This window comes from Amblyomma mixtum, chromosome 3 (genome assembly GCF_055824585.1).
Source record: "Amblyomma mixtum isolate Tamu chromosome 3, ASM5582458v1, whole genome shotgun sequence".
Classification (NCBI taxonomy): Eukaryota; Metazoa; Arthropoda; class Arachnida; order Ixodida; family Ixodidae; genus Amblyomma; species Amblyomma mixtum.
This window is the reverse complement of record NC_143014.1, coordinates 411,784,123-411,808,690: the sequence shown is the minus strand read 5'-3', so window position 1 is coordinate 411,808,690 and position 24,568 is coordinate 411,784,123.

Sequence of the window (24,568 nt, the reverse complement as noted above, 5' to 3'; positions counted from 1 at the left end):
CCAGCTTCTAAATGAGCGAAATAATAAAAAAAAACATACCAAATACCGAAAAACCAAAAAAATAGAAACATCATTTAGGTTGCTGACGTTAGTCTTTCACCAAGTGCCGCCGACTATCTAATATCTGACAGGCTGATGGCGGAGCTGTGCATGCACGCATATACAGTTTGATTGGGGAGCATATTAAAACATGATTCGCAGGTGAGCATTCACTTCGTACGCCTTTGTTAGTCTCTTGTCGATTGAGTGCCCTCGCACCTTCCTTGAGAGCATTCTAGAACTCCACAGAGCAGGCCATTTTGAGTGATACGTATATCACGCCAGGATATAAAACCGGGCGTATGCCATACCATGCGTCATGAATACTCTCTTTCACCCGTGCAAAACGGGAACAAAACCATTATGCCCAGTACGATACACACGAAACGGCAGCGTGCGTCCGGCTCCTTTCGCAGAGAAGTTCTCTCTAATCTTCCAATTAACAGCTTCTTTGTAAGCTCGTCGTCACGTCGCTGTAGGCTGGTGTGATAACGCCGAATCGTCACGAGAGGACTTTAGGTCACACGACGCACGGCGAACTGCCTCGGGCAGTCGCATAGGCTTGCAGACTTCAGCGCATGTTGCCTCGGGCTGTACCCCCTCTCTCTCCTTTCAGTCCCACGGGCTCCATGTGCTATGCGACCTTTAGAAGTAAGTTGACATTTAGCGCCATCTTGTGTTAGGTATCTTAAGTAAATGTGCCTTGCCCTGAAGCGTTGCGATTTCTGTTTGGACCTGACAAAAGGCGCGGGCACGGCGTAGGTAATGTGAATGAAACGTTTTGGCATTTTCCTTCGTCAGCGCTCCTCCTGTGCACTTATCCCTTTACAGGAGTTATCTGCCTTCCGCCCATGTTACCACTCTATGAGCAGCGTACGAAGGGCGCCATGCAACCGAGCCTAGAGCACTTCGCGGTGCAAAGAAAAAACCGCCTACAATGCTACTCTACAGATGTTGCGCCGGGCGACGTCAGCAACGTCAGCAACGTCAGCAACCCGCCCCCCCCCCCTCTCCAATGCATGTTTTAAATGTAGCAGCATTTACAAAAGCCTTCAAACTACGCACGTATCTTAAATGTACTGTAGTTCTATTTAAATAGCATGCTCATTAGGGCACAATACGAAACGGCTGTTGGGCAGGGGTATATTGAGGTGTATGTGATGCACTGTTGATGTCTGAGCAAGACAGAGGCCAAGCGATTGGCAGCTGTTGAATGACGCATAGAGGATGCGCCCGGCGCCCACGACAGTAAACGGAAAGACTGACAAACGCCATGCAACTGCACGGTTTAACGGTGCGCATTTGTGTGCCATCCACAAAAGCAAGGATGTACTACACTGTCTATTTGGCTAGCGTTAAGCCAGAGGACGCCAGAGTAATTGGCCAAGGTATGCGTTTTACAGTACGCAATTAAGAATCGTCACAGAGTGGTGAGTACGGTAGGCTGGTTCGCGTGCATGCGAATGAGCGAAATTAACGATTGGGCAGCGCGTCGCAGCGAAAAATTTCGAAACGTTGGAACATGGTTGCTTTGGCTCCTCGAGCCGCCGCGAAGACTCACACCATGGTTTTTGCGCCGCGCCGGCAGGAATCGCTAGCGTTTCGCTTGCATGTGAAACAGGCTTTACGGCCACGATACCTGTAGCGCTTTTTTTCGACGAAGTTCGCGCACCGTTAAACGTAGCGGAGGCGCGACGCCCTGCTGGAGATGCGTGCAGGAAAGAAGCGGCGGGCGCCGCCGCGTATCCGTCCTCGCGCAAGCAAATGTGTTCACCAAGTGGGAAATACCATCGAGCGAGGAGGTCTGTGAAAGCAGCGACGCTGACCTTCCCTGTGAAGACCGTCAAAGTGTTCATTTCGACACAACTACTAATTTTAGCGCGCGTACATAGGTATCTATAAGGATTTGCGTTCCCGAATGCATGAAGTCGCGTACCTTGCGTTGCAGACTTCTCGCTTCATGGATGAAAAAAAAAGGCATTTCGATCAAAAAAAGCGAGATTTCATGCATGATGTGGCGTTTATTTTCACAGTAATCACATTTCCGTTCACAAACCACTACGTATTTCGCTGTCCATGGCGGCCATGTTGGCGGCAGCAGGCAGAAGCAGCCAAAGTGATTCGAAGAGCAGGCTTTCTGCCCCGGGACAAGGTGCGTTTCCGAAACAAACGCAAAGAATCGTGGGAAAATTGTCTGCAAACTACTTCGGTTCCAGTTCTGTCATTTTCTTTGCCTTTATCATTGCGGTCACCGTGCATGGCGGCATCATTTATTCACAAATTTTATATCGTCCTCGTAATATCAGGGTGAGCTGCGTATGTGCGTATCCTGAGAGGAGAAACTCACCATCCTGAAAGGTAAGCGTGTTCTGTCGAGGTTAGTATCCTGGCGTATAGGCTGGCTTTTCATTGTGTCGTTGCAGTCGGTTTCACACGCATTTCGAGAATTTTAAGACGTGTCGTTATATACTTGTTTGTTTTCTTCGCTGCAGTGTGAAGTGCTGAAACATGTTCAGTTGAGCAGGTGATGTATTCTCCTCGCAGCGGGTAAAGGCTGTCAGTGGGCCATCAAACGACCCATACATGGCAGTGTTCGCGTAGCGCGTCATAACCCATCGCTCTTAATTCTGAAAGAAATCCTCGCACCATTTTCATTGTTTTGGTTTCATAGCGTACGAAAACACGCCAGAAAGCATAGTTGGTCTTCTTATGAATCAGTACAATGGGCGATGTTGCCGTATAATAAATTAGTATAATAAGCGATATTAATACAGCGACTGCCATGAAATAGTCGTGCAGGGGGAGAAAGATGGAACCGGATTCAGCGGTAGCAGACGACATTTGAATGACCCTTTGCGTTGAATCTGGAGACGCACCCCACCCATTGTCTCTCATCAGCCGCCGCTTCCGGTCTCATCTGTACACTACACAGAAAGTATCTATGCGCTCATACTCTACACCAAAAGTCTCTATACGAGACATTATACTTTAGTATATCGTATGAGCGCTTACGTACGTTATAACTTGTACGCAAGCATTTAGCGGGCGGTCACGCTGGAAATAGTATGAACACATTTTAGTTTATGGTACGCCAACCAACACAACGATTGCGTATAGCGCTGTTGCGCCATCTGTTGTTAAAAGGCGAAAATATTTTGAACCATATTTTGCGCGCTTAGGCGAGATTATCCAAGTCGTAGAGCGTAGATAGCCAGTTGCGTGGCAGCTACAGTCCAGCCAGGACCCATTTTTTTTTTTTAGCAAACTGAACCGAGCAATGTTGTTAATAACGTCATGGTAAGTTATTTCGGAGAACTACTGCCCACCGCCTAAACGGCTACTTTTGGCAAGGCTATGACTACCTTGGCGTAAGAATCCAATTCAAGGCAATCCACATACAGGGGTGTCTTGTAAGCGCTAAGAACGGTGCAATACAGAATCGAAAATAGGGCAAGATTATCCCTCATCCGTTCTGTTGCCGGCGAGAGGAAGCAAAGCGAACATCACGTGCACCATTTAACGGCAATGAATGTGCCTAAAAACCCAATGACATTGACGAATTCTCTCCGCAGCGGTTGACTTGGGCGCTGCCATTCTGACAACGCTACTTTTCCTAAAGTTAGAGCACGCACGCTAAATTCTAAAAACATTCTACCTAACGTGGAAGTACTTGAAGGCTCGATACGAGGGGTGCTATTTAATAGCGTTGGTTATCATTTTTCCGTCTGCATGCGCACTACTAAACGTCTCTAATATCTAGCGGGTCCAGACCAGCGGAGACGGGCGTTGTTTTTGACGCCACGCATCGAGTGCACGCTGTTGGGCGAAAATCGCCCCCCTGCTGCTTTAAAACCTGCACATGAGCTAATGAAAGGAGGCGTATAGTGGAGGGCGCCGGAATGAATTCCGCCACTCGAGGTCTTTCAACCTTCATTGATATCGCACAGCACAGGGGAGTTACTGCATTCCGCTTCCATCGAAATACGGCCGGAAGACGAATTTCCTGAAGGTTAATTTGTAGTTGCGACTGGCGGGTGCCCGAGGGGTGCGCTGAAGGAAAAAGGGCCATTGTTCATGTTGCTTGCGAGAGTAATAGGGAACTTGCCCAAGCAAATAGAAGGGTGCATTAGTCCGACACATCCTAGCATTAGAATTCATGCTAGAAGACGCCGTCGGTACACGCGTTTTCTTTCGTACAAATTTACCAGCCCGACTAAACGCATCGCAATTAAAAAGGGTAGCATCACAGCAGTGTAATTCTTTCCAGCCTTTACGGGTCGGGTACAGGGTCGGGTACAGGGAACGCCTGCTATGCGCGAGCTGCGTGGTTGGATCGTCAGTGCCGATGGGCGCCCACCGGTTTTGTAACGGGTAAAAGCTTTCACCTGGCCTGGTACGCGGCTTTGACAGACCCCACCTTTCGCAGCAGAAAACAGGTTCGCAATGGTGGCCTTTGGTGAATTTTCCTTGCGCCATTAAAATCAAATAACCTTCGTCGTCATCATCATCATGGGTTGCGTGGAGCAGTATTCATTTTTAACAGTGTAAAGGCTAGACTCTTTTTTGTGGTGTTCGAAATGAGGCAGAAATAGACTGCAGCTTGTGAACAGTCGTTGTCCGGATGGTTACCTCTCGTCGAATAAAACGCAGAGGCTAGCTTTCTGCACAGGGTTTTAAGTACACATGTTCAGTGCAATCGTATCCTATCGTGTTGCTGGAAAATCACGTCAGCTTTCACGTTGCAATCAATGCTGGCCCTCATAAACTGCTTGCCTTGACACAGGCTTTTTTGATATATAGCTGCCATTCGGCCACGATACCGCTGTCAAAATTAGAGTCTTAAGGCCTTCGTCTCCCTTGCAAAAACTCACTAAATTTGGCCAGGTACCGTTAAGAAGCGAAATAAGCAAAAATTTGTGAGAAGGAAGGGACCTGTGAACGCTCTTGATTTGGTCGTATAGGGCTTGGTACTTATAAGTGGTGACCATGTGGAGGCAGGCGAAAATAGATGCCTATGTTTCTTAAGTTACATATAATCTTTTAAGCGGATAAATAGCCCTTCGGCGGCTGTACATCCAGTATGGTGAATGCAGGAACTTCATATAAAGGTGCACTAAACAGGAATTTCAAACTTTTTTACCCCGGGAACTCGATCTAAACTCTCCGAGCATTCTCAGAAACTGCGAATTATTCTCCTGCGCAGCCGATTAAGCCTAATAAATTGTAATAAACGTCCCAGCTCCCGCCACTTTTTTTAACTCACTTCTGAACGCAGGAGCAGTCAACAAACGGGAGGAGTTTCTTTCAGCCAGTGGCGTGGCTGCTTCGCTCTCGCTTTTATTTTGATTTTTAGGTTTGCGTGAATTAATAGTTTCAGTCGCTGACTGCATAGATGCAAATTAGGCGCAAAGAAATAAAAATACGCGTGGACTCTTTGTTTTCGCCGATGGCAGAGCAGCAAGCTGCCACGGGCATGGCTGAAAGGCACTCCACCCGTTGGCTCACTCATACTGCTCTCAGACATTAGTTAAAGAAAAAGCGGATGCATGGATGTTTAATCCGATTTATTAGGAAAAACGGCCGCCCAAAACAATGATTTGACGTTTCTAAGGATCACTGGAGCGTGCAGAGAGTTGCCGCGTTAAGAAGACGAGCTCAGAATGGTTTTTAGTGCACCTTTAAGACTCGTGACTTTATCAATTTAAGACTTTCGCACTTGCGCGTTGGAACGTATGCGCACTGCATTTGCAGGCACTATCATGGAATGGGGAAGCTACCCCAACGTCATTCCGGAATCAGCAAGCTTGTGTACAACATTCGTGGGGAGACAGTCAGCGAACTGAACGAGTTAGTCGCGAAAGCTGAAAGCTGCTTCACAGCAGCAGCGCAGGCAACTGGCTGCACTTACGCTACAGAGTGGGACACAGTACAGAGACCTCGTCGACAACACGGTCCTTGCCGAGCTCTACAGGAAGCACGGCCGTGCTCTGGGTATGTAGTCGCTCCCGGAATGCTCCCGGAAAACACTGCCTGGCCCGTGATTTAACCCAACATTTCACGTTTTTCCTGCTTAATTAGTCAAATATTAGCCGGCTCCGTTCATCCACGTAGATCCCTGCTGAATTTGGAGGAAGCGGACCGCCAGGAAAATCTTGCTGTAAGAACTCGAATTGGCGACTATTTCGATGTAACACGAAATAGGGACGAAATTATGGGGACAAAACATGGACAACTTCTCTGTCGCGAAACGCAGCTTTCAGCATGGAGGTGATCAGTGGACGTAGCCAGTTATTCTCATTGGAAGAGTTGAGATGACATGAGTTGTTGGATGGTACAGGTGGAATTAGCCTTGCCTATTCTGCCGGCAATTGCACCGCCGTAGCGTCACTTATATGTTAATAAAGTCCTAAAACCGGTCAGATCTGCCCCGCTATGCACACACTCGCTTATAGTAGAACATAGACATCTCCCGCATTCACCATCTATGCACACATTCGCTCACAGCACAACATAATCCACTCAAGAAGTCACCATCTATACACATATTCAGTCACAGTAGAACGTTGTCCATTGCAGAGCATGCACACATTCACTCACAGAATAACATAGACCACTCCAGAAGGCACCATCTACGCACACATTAAATCACAAAAGACCCATCTTGAAAAAACGTAGCAGCACGAAAAAACGGGGACAAAATAGACACAAGTACGACAGGACGTATGCTTCGGTGCTTTTGCATAGAAGACCATGGACCATCCCTGCTGTCACCATTTAGAGTCAAGATCAGTGGCCTGCTGAAATGTTAAAAGAAGGCGTGAAGCCTCTATTCTGCATGTCTGGTTTCGACTCGGGTAGAGAATGTCCTGAACTGTACTGTGAGGGGCTCCTGTCGTCTTGAAAGAAGCGAACATCACATACCTTTCCGCGCTGTACAATGGCATTCTATAATATAATGTTCTATATCCCCGCATACCCCACATAGAGAACATAGCGGAGATGATGACATGCCCGTCTTATGCATCCAGGCAGGAGTGCGAGCAGAGCCCGTCCGAATTCGATGTATTAGAGTGGCCTGGGATCTTCTCAGACCCTTGGTTGGTCACACATGGCTTGTGGGGCACACTCCACAGGGTACTGAAATAATCGAGCACGTTTTTTCTGAAGAAACGCTTTTCATCTTGAGGGACTTTTTTGATGAATTTCTTGACCCAGCTTTATGGGCAAGACTGTCTGCCAGCTCATTGCCTCCGACTCCTATGTGAGAGGGCACCCATTGGAAATATAGAGTAAAGCCTCTCTTCTGAGGATTCTCTACCAACCGTGGAGAGCTTATAGACAAGGTGTCAGTAGGGAATTCGTGCTCTAAGCAGTGAAGGGCAGATTTTGAATCAGTTAGGATGTCAACAGTTTGAGCCGGACAAGACCCTAACTTCCGTAAAGCCGCCTCAACAGCAACAGTTTCGACCGTCGTGGAGGATACGACAGCAGACAGCGTACAGATCACTTGCATGCCAAAGAAGGAATGTAAAAAGCCGCTGCGCTAGCTTGTCTGACCTTGTCCACAGAATCACCCGTGAAAATTTGAAGATGACGGACATACCCTTTTTCCAAATGTTCAAGTAAGAGCGAACGCGTTGCTGCGAATGGAGAGCTGCGCTTTGCGCTTACATGGATAATTGTGACCTTACAGTCGAGGGTCGGAAAAGACCACAGTGGTTTCAACCGTTTCCTATGCCTTGGAATTTTCAGGCATAAAGAACTAAGAGTATTAAGTGCCAAGTAGGCCTTCGACTCATATCCCTTGCAGAGCCGCTGGAGAAGGGGTTGCCCAGCTACCGTCTCTCCTAGGCGGCCCAGATGCAGTAGTAGTCCCTGTGAAGCGACAAGGTTAAGAGGTTTCCATAGTGACTCATGAAGTACTGCCTAGCTCTTAGCCGCCTGAGGTACTCCAATGGCTCCTCTTAGGCCCTTTCTATGGAAAACTTCGAGACGTTCAAGCTTTGAGGCGGAAGGAGAAATTAAAGGTAATTGATACATTATGCGACTGACCACCAGCGCATCATGAAATTTGAAAACTGAAGAAGAATGGTTTCCCATTGCTCACTAGCAATTCTACGGATCACATTGAGACGCGAAGATAGAGATGAGACAATCGCTTCGGCAGCTTTTCGCCACTTTAGACGGGAGTCAATAATGACGCCCAGAAAACGCGTGTGATTTAATTGACGGATGCAAGAGCGATCAAGGTCTATCCGCAACCGCGCATGACGTCTTTCTACGCCTGGAAACAGAATAAAGGCGGATTTTTTCATTGATAGCGACAATCCCACACCTTTAAGGTAAGCTTGCACCGAAAGTAGAGCCTGTCGAACTATCAGGGCTAATCGTTCGTGTTTGTGTTTGGGCTATTCGTTTGTGAGGGCTGCGCTGCCAAGGTAGTGGCTCCCAGAAAAAAACAAAACAAAAACACTACTGCTATGAAAGTATAACTGCCCGCATTACCTGAAAGAATGAATTTAATCGTCACCGCAATGATACGTTGTTGCTTGAACTACGCAAATTGTAGAGAGTAATGAGCAAGTCTCGAAAATAAAAAAATGGGAGGGGGGGGGCGTTGGAGTGAAGGAGCAATGGAGGGGCGGGGGGGGGGGTGATATTTACGTGGTAAACGTAATGAATTTTGTGATTTCAAAAATGTACGTAACTTTCATTTTCCTGTAAGAAGCTTCTCATTGAGAGGATTAATTAAGCACTTCTCCCGCTGTAAACCCACTGTTGCGACTGGGCATCCCACCGCTGCCACCACTGTTGTGATGTTGGGGGCATTGGGGTAGTGCGACAGAGCTTCCTGACAGTCGGCGAGGCTTCCACGCATGGGCAGGCCAAGGATCGAATAAAGATGGCGACGAGGTAATCGGAAACGACTTTTGTATGCAGCATTTGCAATGAAACAGTACAGAGGTTCTGTACCGGGCTCACAGCAACACGGCTTCTCAAGAAGAGCCTCCCTTCCTGACGAACGGCGAAGACCCGGTCGCTGCGTCTCACTTTCTTCTCCTCCTCCGATCTCCAGACTCTCTATATGCTCGCGAATGCTTCAGCTCTAGAATGCTTCACCTCTGTTCGCCACCTCACCAAACTCTGACACAATGATCACTGATGGTTGAATACGCGGCTCCTCCACTGCAGCGGGGCGCCAGCCGTGAAGTTGGCTTGTCAGACTCCTTCGCGGCGGCCACATCCGGCCGTATCGGCGATTCTCGTAGGGTAGCGAGATGAGCGTGCACTGCACAGAACATCACGGCGCATGGCTTCAACAGGATGCCAGTGGAACAAGCTTTCATTACAAAAGCTCTGGCACAACACCACCCGTGGCGACAAACTGCATGCGTGCCGTTTAATGTAATAGGAAAACACCTGTCTGATTTTGAAAGTACAGTGCAAAACACAGCTTTCTGACTTCAAAAGCGTTCAACATTTCGGAAAGCAATTTGTTTGCTCCTACTCTGGATGCCAACTGCTTGGAACTCTCTCTGCGCGCGTGTGCGCGTGTGCGTGCGTGTGTGTGTGTGTGTGTGTGTGTGTGTGTGTATGCGCGCGTGCGCGTGCGTGCGTGTGTGTGTGTGTGTGTGTGTGTGTGCGTGCGTGTGCGTGTGTGTGCGTGCGTGTGCGTGTGCGTGTGCGTGCGTGTGCGTGCGTGTGCGTGCGTGTGCGTGCGTGTGCGTGTGCGTGTGCGCGTGTGCGCGTGTGCGCGTGTGCGCGTGTGCGCGTGCGCGTGTGCGTGTGCGTGCGCGTGTGTGACAGGAGGAGCAGCGGAACGATAGACGCGTGCGCGTGCGCGTGTGTGTGTGCGTGTGTGACAGGAGGAGCAGCGGAACGATAGACGCTGTGGTAGCAGTACGAACCTCCCGAATGAATATTTTTGTGCGGCAGCCATGAGAAAAAAATATTCCTGGTTCCTTGCTGCATTCTGCAGAGGAACTGCGGACAGAGCGCATACAGTGCACTCTCAGCTGCTCACATAATGTACAGAGCCATACCGCCCAAGCACATACTCCCAGTTACCGGCAATGCAAGTAGTGCGACACAAAAGACGAACCAAGAAGATGAACGGGACAAGCGCTATTTTCGACTGGTTTTATTGATGGATGAAGCGCACATTTATACAGATTTTTTTTCCATTAACAAACATCGGACGCACTCGTGCAATTGACAGAGCAAACACCAAGCACGCGCCTCACATAAGTCTATCTAAAAAATTATGCTCAATAGAGTGAAGCTTCACCGAAGGAGTGGCAACGCAATCCGACCCTTTCTTTCGGATGTGGAACGCCTGTAACGACTCACGCGGTAGTTGCCTCCTCCAATTGCCTATGCCTTTTTTTTAGAAATGATGAGCATTTTCCAGGCCATTCGCAGAAATTGCAATGGACTATTAAATTCGTTCCAGACCCATTCTCTAAGCATATTTCATGCTCACGAAGCCACTGTCAGACAACACCCGCACTGACCAGTGCACACTTTCCCACATCTGCTGTCCCTCATCTTTTCTGTCGTGTTACATGCATTCCCAATGACAAAATGAACCAACTCACCCAGCAGGAAGTATTACTGAAGATACTCCTGTGATATGCAAAATTTATCTGTGCACTTATAGGCACATTATAACTGAATTGTGCGACTAAATTTAGACAGCCGACATAGGATGGTCGTTTCCAAATACATAATACCAAATTGTGCGATTTGTCGTGGTTGGTTGTCTGTCAGCGTTGGGCATGAGCACTCCAAGCTCTAAGCGCTTTAAGCTAATAATGTCTCGGGACATAGTCGGAGCCCCGGAGATCATGTTTTCATGGAGGCGAAATCTAGCTTGAACGAAAAGTCTGGCTTGCGACGTCATTGATCGTTTAAGGATCCCGGGTGGTCAAGAATATTAGTACCCCTCCGCAATGAAGCAGCTTTCTTCCTTTTTTTCGCTCCCGGCTTCACTACTTCGTGAATTGCTGAACCAGAGGATGAGTGATAAATCCCAGATGCGGCGGTCGCGTTTCGATGAAGGCGGAGAGAAAACGGCTCCCATATCCGGTGAAAAAGCAGTGTATGTTAAAGAACGCAAGGTGGTCGAAACCATTCCGTAGCCCTGCACTGTGGCGCATCTTTCTCTCTTTCATCTTTCACTCCTCCATCGATCACCTCCCTGACGGCGCGGTTCAGGTGTCCACCGGATCATCTCCACTGCTATGAGAATAATTGCGCTTCAAAGGCTACCCTACGCTTTGTAAGGATGCCTCCTTACAGTGAGAGAGCACCTAAATGCCATGTTGCGGGCTTCGCCCTCACCATTTATATAACTCACACTAAAACTTTTTACCACCACCAGGTGTCCACCGAGAAGTGTGGTGGTTACTGCGCCTTTCCTCATACCTGAAGCTTTTTTATATATTTCTGTCAAGATGCGATTGAGGTGTCCACAAAGGGTGAGGCAAATAGGCCTACTGCGCCTTTCCTCAAAGCCTCCTGATAGTCCCCGGTCTTCAGGCTTCTCTGATTCTCAAGTCTCGGGTGTCGACGCGCCAATGCACATGCGTTCTGTGGGTTTCCTCGCCGTTAAAAGCTTTCTCTTTAAAAACACGGAGAAAAGGCTATGCTGCACTGCACTGAATTCCACAGTTTTCCCGCTACATACAAGCCTAAGGCAAACAAGATTCTCATTTCCGAAACGCCGTCACGCAGAAGATAGCTGAGCCGACTCTCATCGGGTCTTATGTCGGACCGCCATGCCGAAGTTCTAATCACACAGCTTGTGTGAAGTTTTTTTTTTTTTTTTTTTCAAATGGCGCAAGCTAACTATGCATATTGGCGTTCCAAGTTGAAACCGTGTACATAAGCATAATGAGGAAATATACTTCGTAACTATAGCCTTAAAAAATAGAACCAAGCAGTCGCAAAAAAAAAACGTATCGGTTCGACGCCCATATTAGCGCATTCGTAGTCCCAACTAAACAAATTAGGTGGAAACGCTTCATCCGCTCTACAAACCAGCGTTGCTAGAAACAGGGAGTTGCAGGCAAGACGAAATTTGTTGTGCCAGTACAAGAAGAAATGCCAAAATAAACGCTTTCTACATGCGGACGAGCGCGACGTGAATTGTTCGGGTTGACGTCACAGTTTCCAAACGTGAAATGGTTTCATGCAGAGTGAGGAGAAAAGAGACACAAGGCTTGATAACAAGAATAGAACTACTACTGGTGCCTGTAGGGCTCAGCCGAAGAGATGCGGTGATTCTTCGAGGTCGGCTTCTCGGGTTTGTCACAGGAGCCATGGGATGACGAGCTCTGCTTTAGGTAGACTGTAATGGCAGTGGAGACGGGGCGAAGTGGCAATTACCGGTTTATTGGTTGGTTGGTTTATGGGGTTTAACGTCCCAAAGCAACTCAGGCTATGAGAGACGCCGTAGTGAAGGGCTCCGGATATTTCGACCACCTGGGGTTCTTTAACGTGCACTGACATCGCACAGTACACGGGCCTCGAATTTCTCCTCCAAAGAAATTCAACCGCCGCGACCGGGGGCAATTACCGGGTTGGAAGAGTGCTAGGCTGGCTGGAGGTGATTACTGGGTTGGAAGAGTGCCAGGCTGGCTGGAGGTGGTCCGGTGACGTCGGGAACCGCTCTCAGATCCAGTGAGGTGTAGCTGAAGGGAACCTTCTTGTGTTGCTAAGTTGAGTGATGGAAAGGGTGAGAGTAGCCACTGTGGCATTAGAATGTGGAAATCTGCCGATACAGGCAGCTTCAATTCGTCTTACTCTCCCTTTATAGGTCTTATATTAATGAAGTTATTGGTACTAATTACAGAAATCCAGACATGTAATCTGCCGCCTAGCAAGGTAGTAAGGACGGCCTCCGAGCTTGGCGCATCTCGGAGACCGCAATGCTCACAGGGCACCACAAGCGACGGCGCGCTCCTACTGCTTCGCAGGCTCATCGGGGATGAAAAGGGACGCGCTACTCGATTCATGTTTGACGTCGCTTCCTTCGCACCGGCGCGATGGCAGTGCGCCTCCGCCGAACACAGCACAACATTGCTCGTTTTCGAACTTCCGCGATGTTATGATGTTAATGGTACGGTCCGTGGCATGTGTATTCAGAATGGATTTAGGTGCCGTTTTCGCCGAAGATGCGGCCCTGCGGAAGCAGAAGAGGAGTACGACGTATTGTGTTGTGGCGTTTATAATAGTACGCGCAACCCCAAGGGATCTGATCCTCCTGTGAACCTGTACAGATTGCCGGGCAAGTGGTACAAGAAAAGAAAACAATGAAACAGGTAAAAATTCTCAACCGGTCAAAGTAAGGAACACATACTGTGTTGTACTATGTCGTAGTCGTCGTCGTAACGGGTGGGTGCGTTGCCATGGGAACCACTCGGAGGGTGGTTACCGTACAAGGAGTAACGAATGACATGAAGAAATAAATGTGCAACCTGTGGGTGGCTACAAGATGAACCGTCCGGAGGGTGGTCACCATGGAAGGATGAAGGTAACGGGAGAGTGGAGGAATTCTGAACAGGACGATGGTTACCCTGGAAGGAGAAAGGTATGGCGAGAGCGTAAGAAGGCGCAACCGCCCGGTGGTTGCTACGGAAACCACCCGGAGGGTAGTTACCCTGGAAGGACGAGCAGGGTTACCGTGGAAGGAGGCTTTATGGCGAGAGCCTAGGAAGTCGTAACCAGAGGAGGGTTACAACGGTAATCATCCGGAAGGTGGTTATCGTGGAACAAGGAGGGTGTGGCGAGAGCGGAGAAATCCCTCGGTGGATGATGATTACCGCGGAAGGTGGAGGGCATGGCGACAGCGTGAGAAAGCGCTTCGGATATGTGGTTCCCCTGGGAACGAACTAGAGGAGGTTATTTATAGGAGGAGGAGGAGCGCTGTCGTGGAGAGAGGAGGGTATGGCGAGAAGAGGAGCGTATGACGAGAACGTTGGAATGCGTACCGCAGTAAGCACCCAGAACGTGGTTAGCTGGAAAGAGGACGAAAGGTATGGCGACAGCGAAGAAATGCAGTACGGTCCATTATTGACAGCTGCTGCGAAAGGGGACGCCCGAGGACAGGATCACCGGCAGCGCTGCGCTTTTAAAGTAGCGGACTGGAGAGGATTTTTACACCCAGGCTTACTACGCAAATGCGTCGCGAGCATGTTACTGCACAGCGCTAGTAGTACGGCAGCACCAACACTTGAAACCATGTTCGCACCGCCGGTATTACATATGTACAACGATGCCGTATTTACTTCAGTCTATGTCGGCGTCGATTCTAAGCCGGTACCTTAAATTTGAAGGCCAAATTAAAAAGAAAGCTTTCCTCGAGGGTAAGCCAGCCGCAGAAAAAAACTAAGAACCACAGCAGCGAAAGCATGCGAACGGTATTTTATCCACGAACCTTCTCCAGCTAATTCGCCCTCGTCAACGCTGATCTCCTCATCAATGTCCTCTTCGTACAGCGCGCAACCTTCTGTCCGTCAAGTGCATTCGAAATGCTGCAGTTTCGGAACGAGCGCGCAACCAAGCTCTGCGGGATGTCATGCCAAGCTGCAGCGATCCAGCTAGCTACAGCTCATAGCGACGCGCGCTTGATGCGGCCTGTTGGAGTTAGCTCGGCCTTTCATTGTTCGAGTGCAATGCCTCGCCTTCTTACCCGCTCTCTCGCTTTCGCCCCTGGCACTTCTCTGCTGACTAGAAGTGCCGCTGACCTCCGCGACATCGCGAAGTCTGCCATTGCAGATTGCACTTAGGGATGGGGGCCTTTCTTCGGGCCCGTGAAGGCCCTCCTCGTTCCGGCTATATTGCGGCGCAAGCAAAAAGTCGATCACGCTGCCCCCTCTAGCGGAGGACAATCGTTCCATCCACGCCGAAGTCCCGACCAGCTTGCTGGTTTGAAAACTGGTCTTCAGCGAGCACAACTTTTCGCTTGAAGGTGGCACTATAATGACACCGTCTGCTTGCGCATGCCATGATGCCGGTGAAAAACAACGTGCGAAAAACTTGCACCGCCTTTACAGTTGCTGGAATAGTATTACAGCCACTGTACCGCCTTGAAACGGGCCCGTGCCACCGCACTAGGAGAAAACGAGGTCAGAATGACAGCCAATTATAGTGCGTGTTTTTATCGGCATCGGATACGGATAGCAACGGCTACAGTGCCATTTTCTGTTGGCGTGTTCTGTGGAGGCGCCACTTTTGTACTTCTTTTTTTTTCGTTTGTATGCGTTGCCGTATTTTATTCGTACAACGACGAAATTGTCGAGTGTAAGCCGACCTAAGAGTTTCATATCTCATATTTAAAAAAAACTATTGGCCTAGACTCCAATAAATGCGGTATTTTCACAAGGATTAATAACGAGCCTCTCGTGAAAACATGAGCTACACATTAATTTTTACGTGGCTGTACGCTACTCTGGTGTTCGCGCTTGACATGTCGAAGAGCAGACGCGCCGGTGCAAAGACCGTTCTTTTTACTCAAATTTCCAAGCTGGGCAAACCTCTTTATTCACCGTACTTCATGATGTCGTTGTAACTTCGCAGCTTGAGGAGCTGCTACACCGTGGTGTTCAGTGTCTTCCATGGCGCTGCATATCGCCAGGGGCCCCTTATATTCACAAGTTATGACGTCACCAGTCAGGTGTATCCCGTCACGTCACGCATGCGATGATGTTACATATGACACGACCACTCTGTTTTGAACTTGACCCTGACCTCGGGTACCATGGGGTACAACACCATAGTGACAGCATAGTATTTTTTCATTACTTTAAGTTTAGATGGCTGAACGGTATGAGCAATGAAGACATAATGCCGATTGTTTTATGAACGCTAAAGCATTAGATTACTCATCTGCAACGAAAGCTGGCGTCAGCGTTGACGAGGAACAGCTACTGGTAGCAAAAAATCTATATGGCGTCACCGCAGTGTGAAAGAAAAATTTCTTCTCAGGAAACATGGAATTCAACCTTGGACTCTAAGCTGCAGAGGAGAGCAAGCAAACTACAGGCCACAAAACCGCGTTCGTTCTCGGCGAACAAAGGCGAACCTAGTATATGGGTTCCCTTACGACCCTATGCTAATGTATAGGTGTATCATTAGAAATGAAAAGAAAAATTAGAAATAAATCAAAAACAAAACCGAAAGGAAAGGAATTCAAGGCACTCAGGAGTGTTAAGTGCGCTCCGTAATTTTTTCGTTACTGCCATTCCAATACTTCTGTGGCTTGCGAAATTTTTACAATGCACTCTGTTGACACAAAACATAGGTATATGCATGTGGTCAGTACGGACCTGTCTCTACCCCACCCTTCTCTGAGGCATTCTTTCTTTCGTTATTTCAATCGCCTCACCCTTGGCAACACAGAGCAGCCGGCATATCTTTAGAACCACAAAGCTTTTCTCCCTCTATCTTTGAAACGACTTTTCAAGAACGTTGAAACTGCAACCTAATTGGCCGTCGGCAGTCACCGAGCCCATGGCTGATTTGGGCGGTGCTATAGAACACCATGCGGGGTCGCACAACAGACACTTGACTGCATGCGAAGAAACTGCGATGTGCCTTATTCAATGTTTTGTTCATTTCTCAGTGCTGTTTAAACAGAACATTGCCCAAGATAACTCAATGAATACATTGTCAGAAAAGTCCACCACTGTAGGCTGCGTGAAATTATCCTTCCGGCTGTGCGCTCCAATCAAGGGCACTGATCCCCTGGATTGTTTTTCCCAGCGTTACCTTTGTGCATGACTTCTAAACAGGGCAGAATTGCGTGCACGGACATTCGACGCCTCAGTAAAACACATGGGTTCATCATCTGAGCAAAACAACACTCGCATGCGTCAGCGTGCCTTACTGGGTGTCCCCAGCCGCCGCAGAATGATGGTGCACAAATGTACAACGGCAGCTGTCCGCGGCACCCATGGCTGAATGCTCGCGGTCACTGCATCACTTTGGCCTATTCGAGTTCCGCATACACGCACGTGGGGCGAGTCACTAGTCACCGAGTAATCTCTATGAAAAAGAACTTCACTCACTAACCGCTCTCGGCCAAGAGATCACGACCACTGTCAACCTCGAAAAACGCACCCATGTACTCAGGCAGGACGCATGATCGGCAGGTCTGGCCACTTCGCTCTTGTGAAGCCGTGAAGATCTCCGGTTACTTCAGACGGGGACCAGAAGTGTTTGTGCTAGTCTTGAACCAGACTATCGAGATGAGAAAACCGAGGAAGAGGCCCAGTGAAAGTGCGAGCCACTTTGTCCTCGCCGATACCCCACGAAAGGTGAAGAGCTCCACCAGAAACCTCTTGAATTGCGGGTCTTCGTCCATCTCGTCCCGGATGTCATCCATGCTGAGGCGGTAGGCGACCGAATAGCATGAACGCTGCCACGTCTTCTGGGTGAAATACGGGAGTCTTCTTCGCTTGCTGCAGCAAAAATCACGTTTTATACATGAGTGGTAAAGACGAAGACGACCGCTCTGTTTAGCGGTGGCATTGTCATCGCTGCGCGGTGTGCTCGCCTTTGTTGACCACGGACTGTCGCCGCCCTGCTCCTGAGGTTCCAGTGCATTCAATAAACCTCCCTCTTACATTTGGTGAAGTCGCCGGGTAACGATATCGCCTCTGGAGCTCCGTAGCCACACTCTTCCGAGATCTGCGATTCCTGTCGACATCCAACATCAATCCGTTGAAAGCAGTCCTGCCGACTGTCATCTGTGCCGGCTCCCTTCGCTAGCGGGTACCGACTATCTTCAGCGGAACAGATGAACATCACGTGGAAGATTGGCTTGCATCTTACGAACTGGTAAGCCTGTATAACAAATGAGTTGACGACACTAAGCTGAACAATGACATTTTTTATCTTACCGGTGGCGCTAACTTATGGTATCCAAACCGTGAAGAGGACGTTTGAACTTGGTAGGCCCTCAAGACTGTATCGTATGCGTGAGGGACAGCATGCGCAGTGCGGCCTCGAAATGTACAACTGATACGCAACAGCCGATACGCTGCTGTCCAAGCCATTTGTATAAATACGCGTTGCTCAAATAAAGCTGCGCTCTTTTCCCCCTGGCATTCGGTGTACCATGACGTCGATACATGGTGTCAGAAGTGGCTAACGCCGACGAGCAGACCGAAGGAATAAGCCACGAAATGGATTTCTTAAGGCCACCGGACGCACTTCACCTGAAAGGGGACATCGCAAAGAATTGGCAGCTGTTCAAGCAGAAGTTCCAGCTTTTCCTGACGGCGACAGAAACAGCAAAGCCTCGACCAGAGCCAACGAAAACAGCGCTACTGCTGACTACCGCAGGTGAAGAAGCAATTGAGGTATTTAACACCTTCACTTTTTTGGAAGATGAAAGCAGCAGTGACTACGCGACGGTAATCAAAAAGTTTGACGAGTATTGCGCAGCCCAGAGCAATGAAGTATATGAGCGCTACTTATTCAGGAGGCGAGTGCAGGAACCCGGCGAGCCATTCGAGCACTTTTTGAGGGATTTGAAGACTCAAGCACGACTTTGTAACTTTGCCGGGTCACTCGATTCAGTGATCAGAGACCAAATTGTTTTTGGTATAACTGACGACAAGATACGCGAGAAGTTATTGAGAGATAACAAGCTCACCCTCCAGAAAGCAGAACAGATCTGCAAGGCTGCCGAAGCAGCCGCGGCGCATCAGGAAATATGGGAACGAGACCATCATCAGGTCGACCCAGTCCAGAAAACGAGCTCTACCCATCGTAAAAGGCAGCACGCCTATATCTGCCAAAGCTGCGCACGAACGCACGCACCGCGAAGCTGCCCTGCTTTTGGTCGTACTTGTTATAAATGCCAGCGGAAAAACCACTTTGCGGTCTGCTGTAAAGCAAAGCAGCAAATAAGTGAGCTCACTGGTTCCGAGGAAGAGTTCGATGTACTCAACGTGGCTGTCAGAAACACTGTTCGTGAGCGCGATTGGCTTGCTCAAGCACAAGTTGGCAACTTGTCGGTGTCCATGAAAGTTGACACCGGTTCACAAGCCAATATTCTTCCCCTCAGTGTCCTAAACAAGATGCTGCCAAAGCCACCGCTGAAGCCCAGTTGCGCGACATTGCGGTCCTTCGGCGGAAGCGAAATTCAACACTTTGGCACGATCACTACGGAAGTGAAGCTTAATGGTCACAACGCCGTTCTACAGTTTTTCATTGTGCGCAAAGGGCAAGCGATACTAGGCCTTCAAGCCTGCGAACGCCTTAGACTCCTTTCGCGGCAAGTGCACGCCGTGTCTCAAGATACAACACAAACAGTGGTGGACGAATTCCGTCATCTGTTCAGCGGCACAGGTTGCGTTGAGCGTCGATACCATATGGTACTCCGCGATGACGCCGTGCCGGTAGTGCAGCCAGCGCGACGAGTGCCACTAGCCTTGCGGGAGCCACTACGGGAAGAGCTGCAACGCATGGAACAGGGTGGAATCATTTCCAAGGTGTCGGAGCCCACTGACTGGGTAAGCCCTCTTGTGATAGTACGAAAAAAGGATGGAAAACTTCGGGTATGCATGGACCCCAGGAAGATTAATGAATGTATTAAAAGAGAACATTACCAGATGCCAACGCGAGAAGACATAGAGGCGGAGCTGACCGGGGCAACTGTTTTTTCGCGCCTCGATGCGAACGCCGGGTTCCACCAGATACCCCTGGACGAGGAAACGTCAAAACTGTGCACATTTGCAACGCCTTTCGGGCGGTACCGTTTTCTTAGGTTACCTTTTGGGATTTCATCTGCTTCAGAGGTTTTCCAAAAGATTCTGAATGAAATCTTCGATGGACTACAAGGTGTTAGAGTGTACGTTGACGACGTATTAGTCTGGGGTAAATCGATGAAAGAGCACGATGACCGGCTGAGACTAGCGTCACAAGCGGCAGAACGAGCTGGCTTGACTTTCAACCCGACCAAATGCACAGTTGGCGTGACAGAAATAGAATTCCTAGGTGACACAATCAGCAGTGAGGGAGTAAGACCTAGCCACTCATTGATACAATGCATGACGCAAATGCCTGAGCCGAAGGACAAACAAGCAGTGCAAAGAATGCTCGGCGTAGCAAACTACTTCAGCAAATTTCTGCCATCGTTGGCGCGCAGGACAGCACTACTACGAGGTTTGCTAAAGCAGGGAACTGTGTTTGAATGGACGGCGAACCACGCCAAAGAGTGGAACCAGCTTTGCGACAGCATGAGTAAACAACCACTCCTATCGCTTTTCGACCCTGCAAAAGAAACTAAAATTTCATGCGATGCATCGCAAAACGGCTTAGGTGCTGCATTATTACAGCTTCACGATAATGAGTGGAAGCCGGTCGCATACGCGTCTAAAGCTCTGACGGAAACCCAGCAGCGATACTCGCAGATAGAAAAAGAAGCCATGGCGATTGTGTACGGTTGTGAAAGATTCAATCATTTCACATACGGTCGTCACATTATCGTGGAAACCGATCATCGACCTTTGATAGCGATATCTCAAAAAGCGATTGGTGACATGCCGCCAAGGCTGCAACGCTTCTTTCTGCGACTGCTTCGTTACGATATCAAGATTGTTTTTGTTCCAGGAAAGCACCTCTTCCTGGCCGATATGCTATCCCGGGCTTCACTCAACTGTGACAAGACCGACATCGACAGCCAAGATGCAGAATTACACGCCGTGAGTGTAGTTTCGTCTCGCGTGAGCCATAGAACTTTAACTCGACTGGTCGCCGAGACAAACAAAGATGAATATCTGTGCAGTCTACTCAAAAGTCTGAGAGAAGGTGCACCGGTTGAAGGCCAGCTGAAGCCATTTACTGGCGAGCTCTCGCAAGTTCAGGGCGTTTTGTTAAAGGGTTCCAAAGTGGTGATTCCCACTAGCATGAAGCACGAAATTCTGGAAAAAATCCACCAAGGCCACTTGGGTATAAGCAAATGCAAATCCAGAGCCCGGGAAGCGATATTCTGGCCAGGCATGAATAGTGACATTGAAGCCTTTGTCCAGAAATGCGCAGTCTGCCGGAAATATGCATACAGCCAGCCGCGTGAGCCGCTGCAGATGCGCTCAGTGCCCACGCAAGCGTGGTACCGAGTAGGAATCGACATTTTTTACTATGGGGGTAGACCTTATCTTTGTGTTTACGATGCGCTCTCAAACTTTCCGGAGGTGGAATTACTTCAGGATACATCGGCCAGGACTGTCATTCAAGCAACAAGCGCTATCTTCGCTAGATATGGCATACCAATGGAGGTATGCTCAGACAACGGACCCCCTTTTTCAAGCTACCAGTTCGCTGCATTTGCAAGAGAATATGATTTCCAGCACATTACTTCTAGCCCTAGATACCCACAGTCGAATGGCCTGGCAGAAAAGGGGGTACAGGTGGTGAAGCGAATATTAAAGAAAACTGCTGAAGCCAATCAAGATTTCTGGCTTGGTTTGCTCGCTTACAGGACAACCCCACTGGAAGGTTCTGCGGCACCCGCAGAGATTCTTCAGGCCAGAAAGCTACGAACAACGCTACCAGACACTCAAGAAGGTCCCAGTTGTTTGCATATTGCCAAGCATCGCCAGAGTAAGAGAGACCGGCAACCCCTACCACCCCTGAGACAAGGTGACGTTGTGCGCGTGAAGAAAGTTGTCTGGGACAAAAAAGCAAAGGTCGTGCAGCGCTGCGCTGAACCAAGGTCCTACAATGTTCTAACAGAAGACGGCAGACTTCTGCGTCGCAATCGAAAACATCTCATGTCTACGAAAGAAACATTTCTGAGTGAACTTGACGACGACGGCGATGACACCATTGAGGACAGAACGCCGCAGCAGCAGCCGCGACCAGTGACATCTGATGGTGATGCAGTGTCAAGCGCTCCTGGGTTAAGACGATCGCAGAGACAACGTGCACCCCCGCGACGCTTGGAATACGGGAGAGACTTTCAGCAAATGTCTTAAGTTATTCTTTTGTGCACTGAGCCTATGTTGTGCTTGCAACTTTGCTTTGTTGTTGTTTTTAGTTTTCTTTCCAAAAGAAGGAAGATGTATCGTATGCGTGAGGGACAGCATGCGCAGTGCGGCCTCGAAATGTACAACTGATACGCAACAGCCGATACGCTGCTGTCCAAGCCATTTGTATAAATACGCGTTGCTCAAATAAAGCTGCGCTCTTTTCCCCCTGGCATTCGGTGTACCATGACGTCGATACAAAGACGAAGTTCTGCGAAGTCTTCGGTCGCCCGGCTGACCTCCTTTTCGCCGGCAACAGAACGAATGAGGGATAAACTTGCCTTATTTTCGATTCTGTTTTGCGCCTTTCCTAACCCTAACAAGACACCGCCGAGTGTGGATTGCCTTGATTTGGATTCTTACGCCAAGGGCGTCATAGCTTTGCCAAAAGTAGCCGTTTAGGCGGTGGGCAGTAGTACTCCGAAATAAATAACCATGACGTTATTAAAAAAAATCTCTGCCTCTCCCGTAAACGAGAGTAGAGTAAGCATGAAATGTTTACGGGCCTAATGTCATCTCGGTGGACACCCGAACCGCACCGTACAGGAAGGGAGGAACGCCACCACCCGTTCAGCGCGATGCCTTGCCCTTTGAACGCAGCGCTTCTCCCCCGGATCACGTATGACAACGAAGTGTGACATGGCATTTATGTGCTTTTTGCACGCGTTATTAGAAATCGGAAATTATAATTCCGTGCATTATCAAACCCACAGCTCCACTGATATCTTGATAAACATTGACAAGGCACTGGCAGCAGTTATTTTTTGTCTCGTTTAGAGACCAACCGGCGCTTGCATGCCGGTCGCGTAGGAGGGCTTAGAGAGTCTCGTTAAGTCTCGTACGGTGCCCGGATGTCCTCGTTTTAGAGCCCGGATGACTGGAATTCAGTGCCCGGATGAGTGGATTTCAGTGCCCGGATGACTGGAATTCAGTGCCTGGATGAGTGGATTTCAGTGCCCGGATGACTGGAATTCAGTGCCCGGATGAGTGGATTTCAGTGCCCGGATGAGTGGATTTCAGTGCCCGGATGATGGCTCTCGGTCTCGGCGTGACGTCACCACACTGCCGACAACGGGAGCTAAAAGCATTTCATGCTTAAAAAAATCTCTGCCTCTCCCGTAAACGAGAGTAGAGTAAGCATGAAATGTTTACGGGCCTAATGTCATCTCGGTGGACACCCGAACCGCACCGTACAGGAAGGGAGGAACGCCACCAGCCGTTCAGCGCGATGCCTTGACATTTGAACGCAAGGTTTTTTGAGGAAAGGAAATGGCGCAGTAATTCTCTGCCATCTCGATGGACACCCGAACCGCACCGTAAAGGAAGGGAGGAACGCCACCACCCGTTCGGCGCGATGCCTTGCCCTTTGAACGCAGCGCTTCTCCCCCGGATCACGTATGACAACGAAGTGTAACATGGCATTTATGTGCTTTTTGCACGCGTTATTAGAAATCGGAAATTATAATTCCGTGCATTATCAAACCCACAGCTCCACTGATTTCTTGATAAACATTGAGAAGGCACTGGCAACAGTTATTTTTTGTCTCGTTTGGAGACCAACCGGCGCTTGCATGCCGGTCGCGTAGGAGGGCTTAGAGAGTCTCGTTAAATCTCGTTAAGTCTCGTACGGTGCCCGGATGTTCTCCTTTCAGAGCCCGGATGACTGGAATTCAGTGCCCGGATGAGTGGAATTCAGTGCCCGGATGAGTGGATTTCAGTGCCCGGATGACTGGAATTCAGTGCCCGGATGACTGGAATTCAGTGCCCGGATGACTGGAATTCAGTGCCCGGATGAGTGGATTTCAGTGCCCGGATGAGTGGATTTCAGTGCCCGGATGACTGGAATTCAGTGCCCGGATGAGTGGATTTCAGTGCCCGGATGATGGCTCTCGGTCTCGGCGTGACGTCACCACACTGCCGACAACGGCAGCTAAAAGCATTTCATGCTTAAAACTTTGCTCGGTTCACTTCCCTAAAAAAAATATGTCCTGGCTCGACTGAAGTAGCCATGCAACTGGCTATCTACCCTATACGACTTGGATGATCTCGCCTAAGCGCGAAAAATATGGTTCAAAATAAACGATGCAAGCATGGACGGTGAAAGCGATGAAGCAGGCAAAGAAAATGAGAGAACTGGAACCGGAGGTAGTTGGCAGACAATTTTCCCATGATTATTTGTGTTTGTTTCGGAAACGCTCCTTGCCGCGGCGCACAAAGCCTGCTCTTCGATGCATTGTGACTGCTTCCGCCTTCCACCGCCAACATGGCCGCCATGGACAGCGAACTACGTAGTGGTTTGGGCACCGAACTGTGATTACTGTGAAAATAGACGCCACATCAAGCATGAAATCTCGCTCTTTTGACCGAAAAGCCTTTGTTTCTTCCCTGAAGCGACAAGCCTGCAACCCAAGGTACGCGACTTCATGCATTCGGGAAAGCAAATCCTTGTAGATACCTATGCACGCGAGGTAAAATTAGTAGTTGTGTCG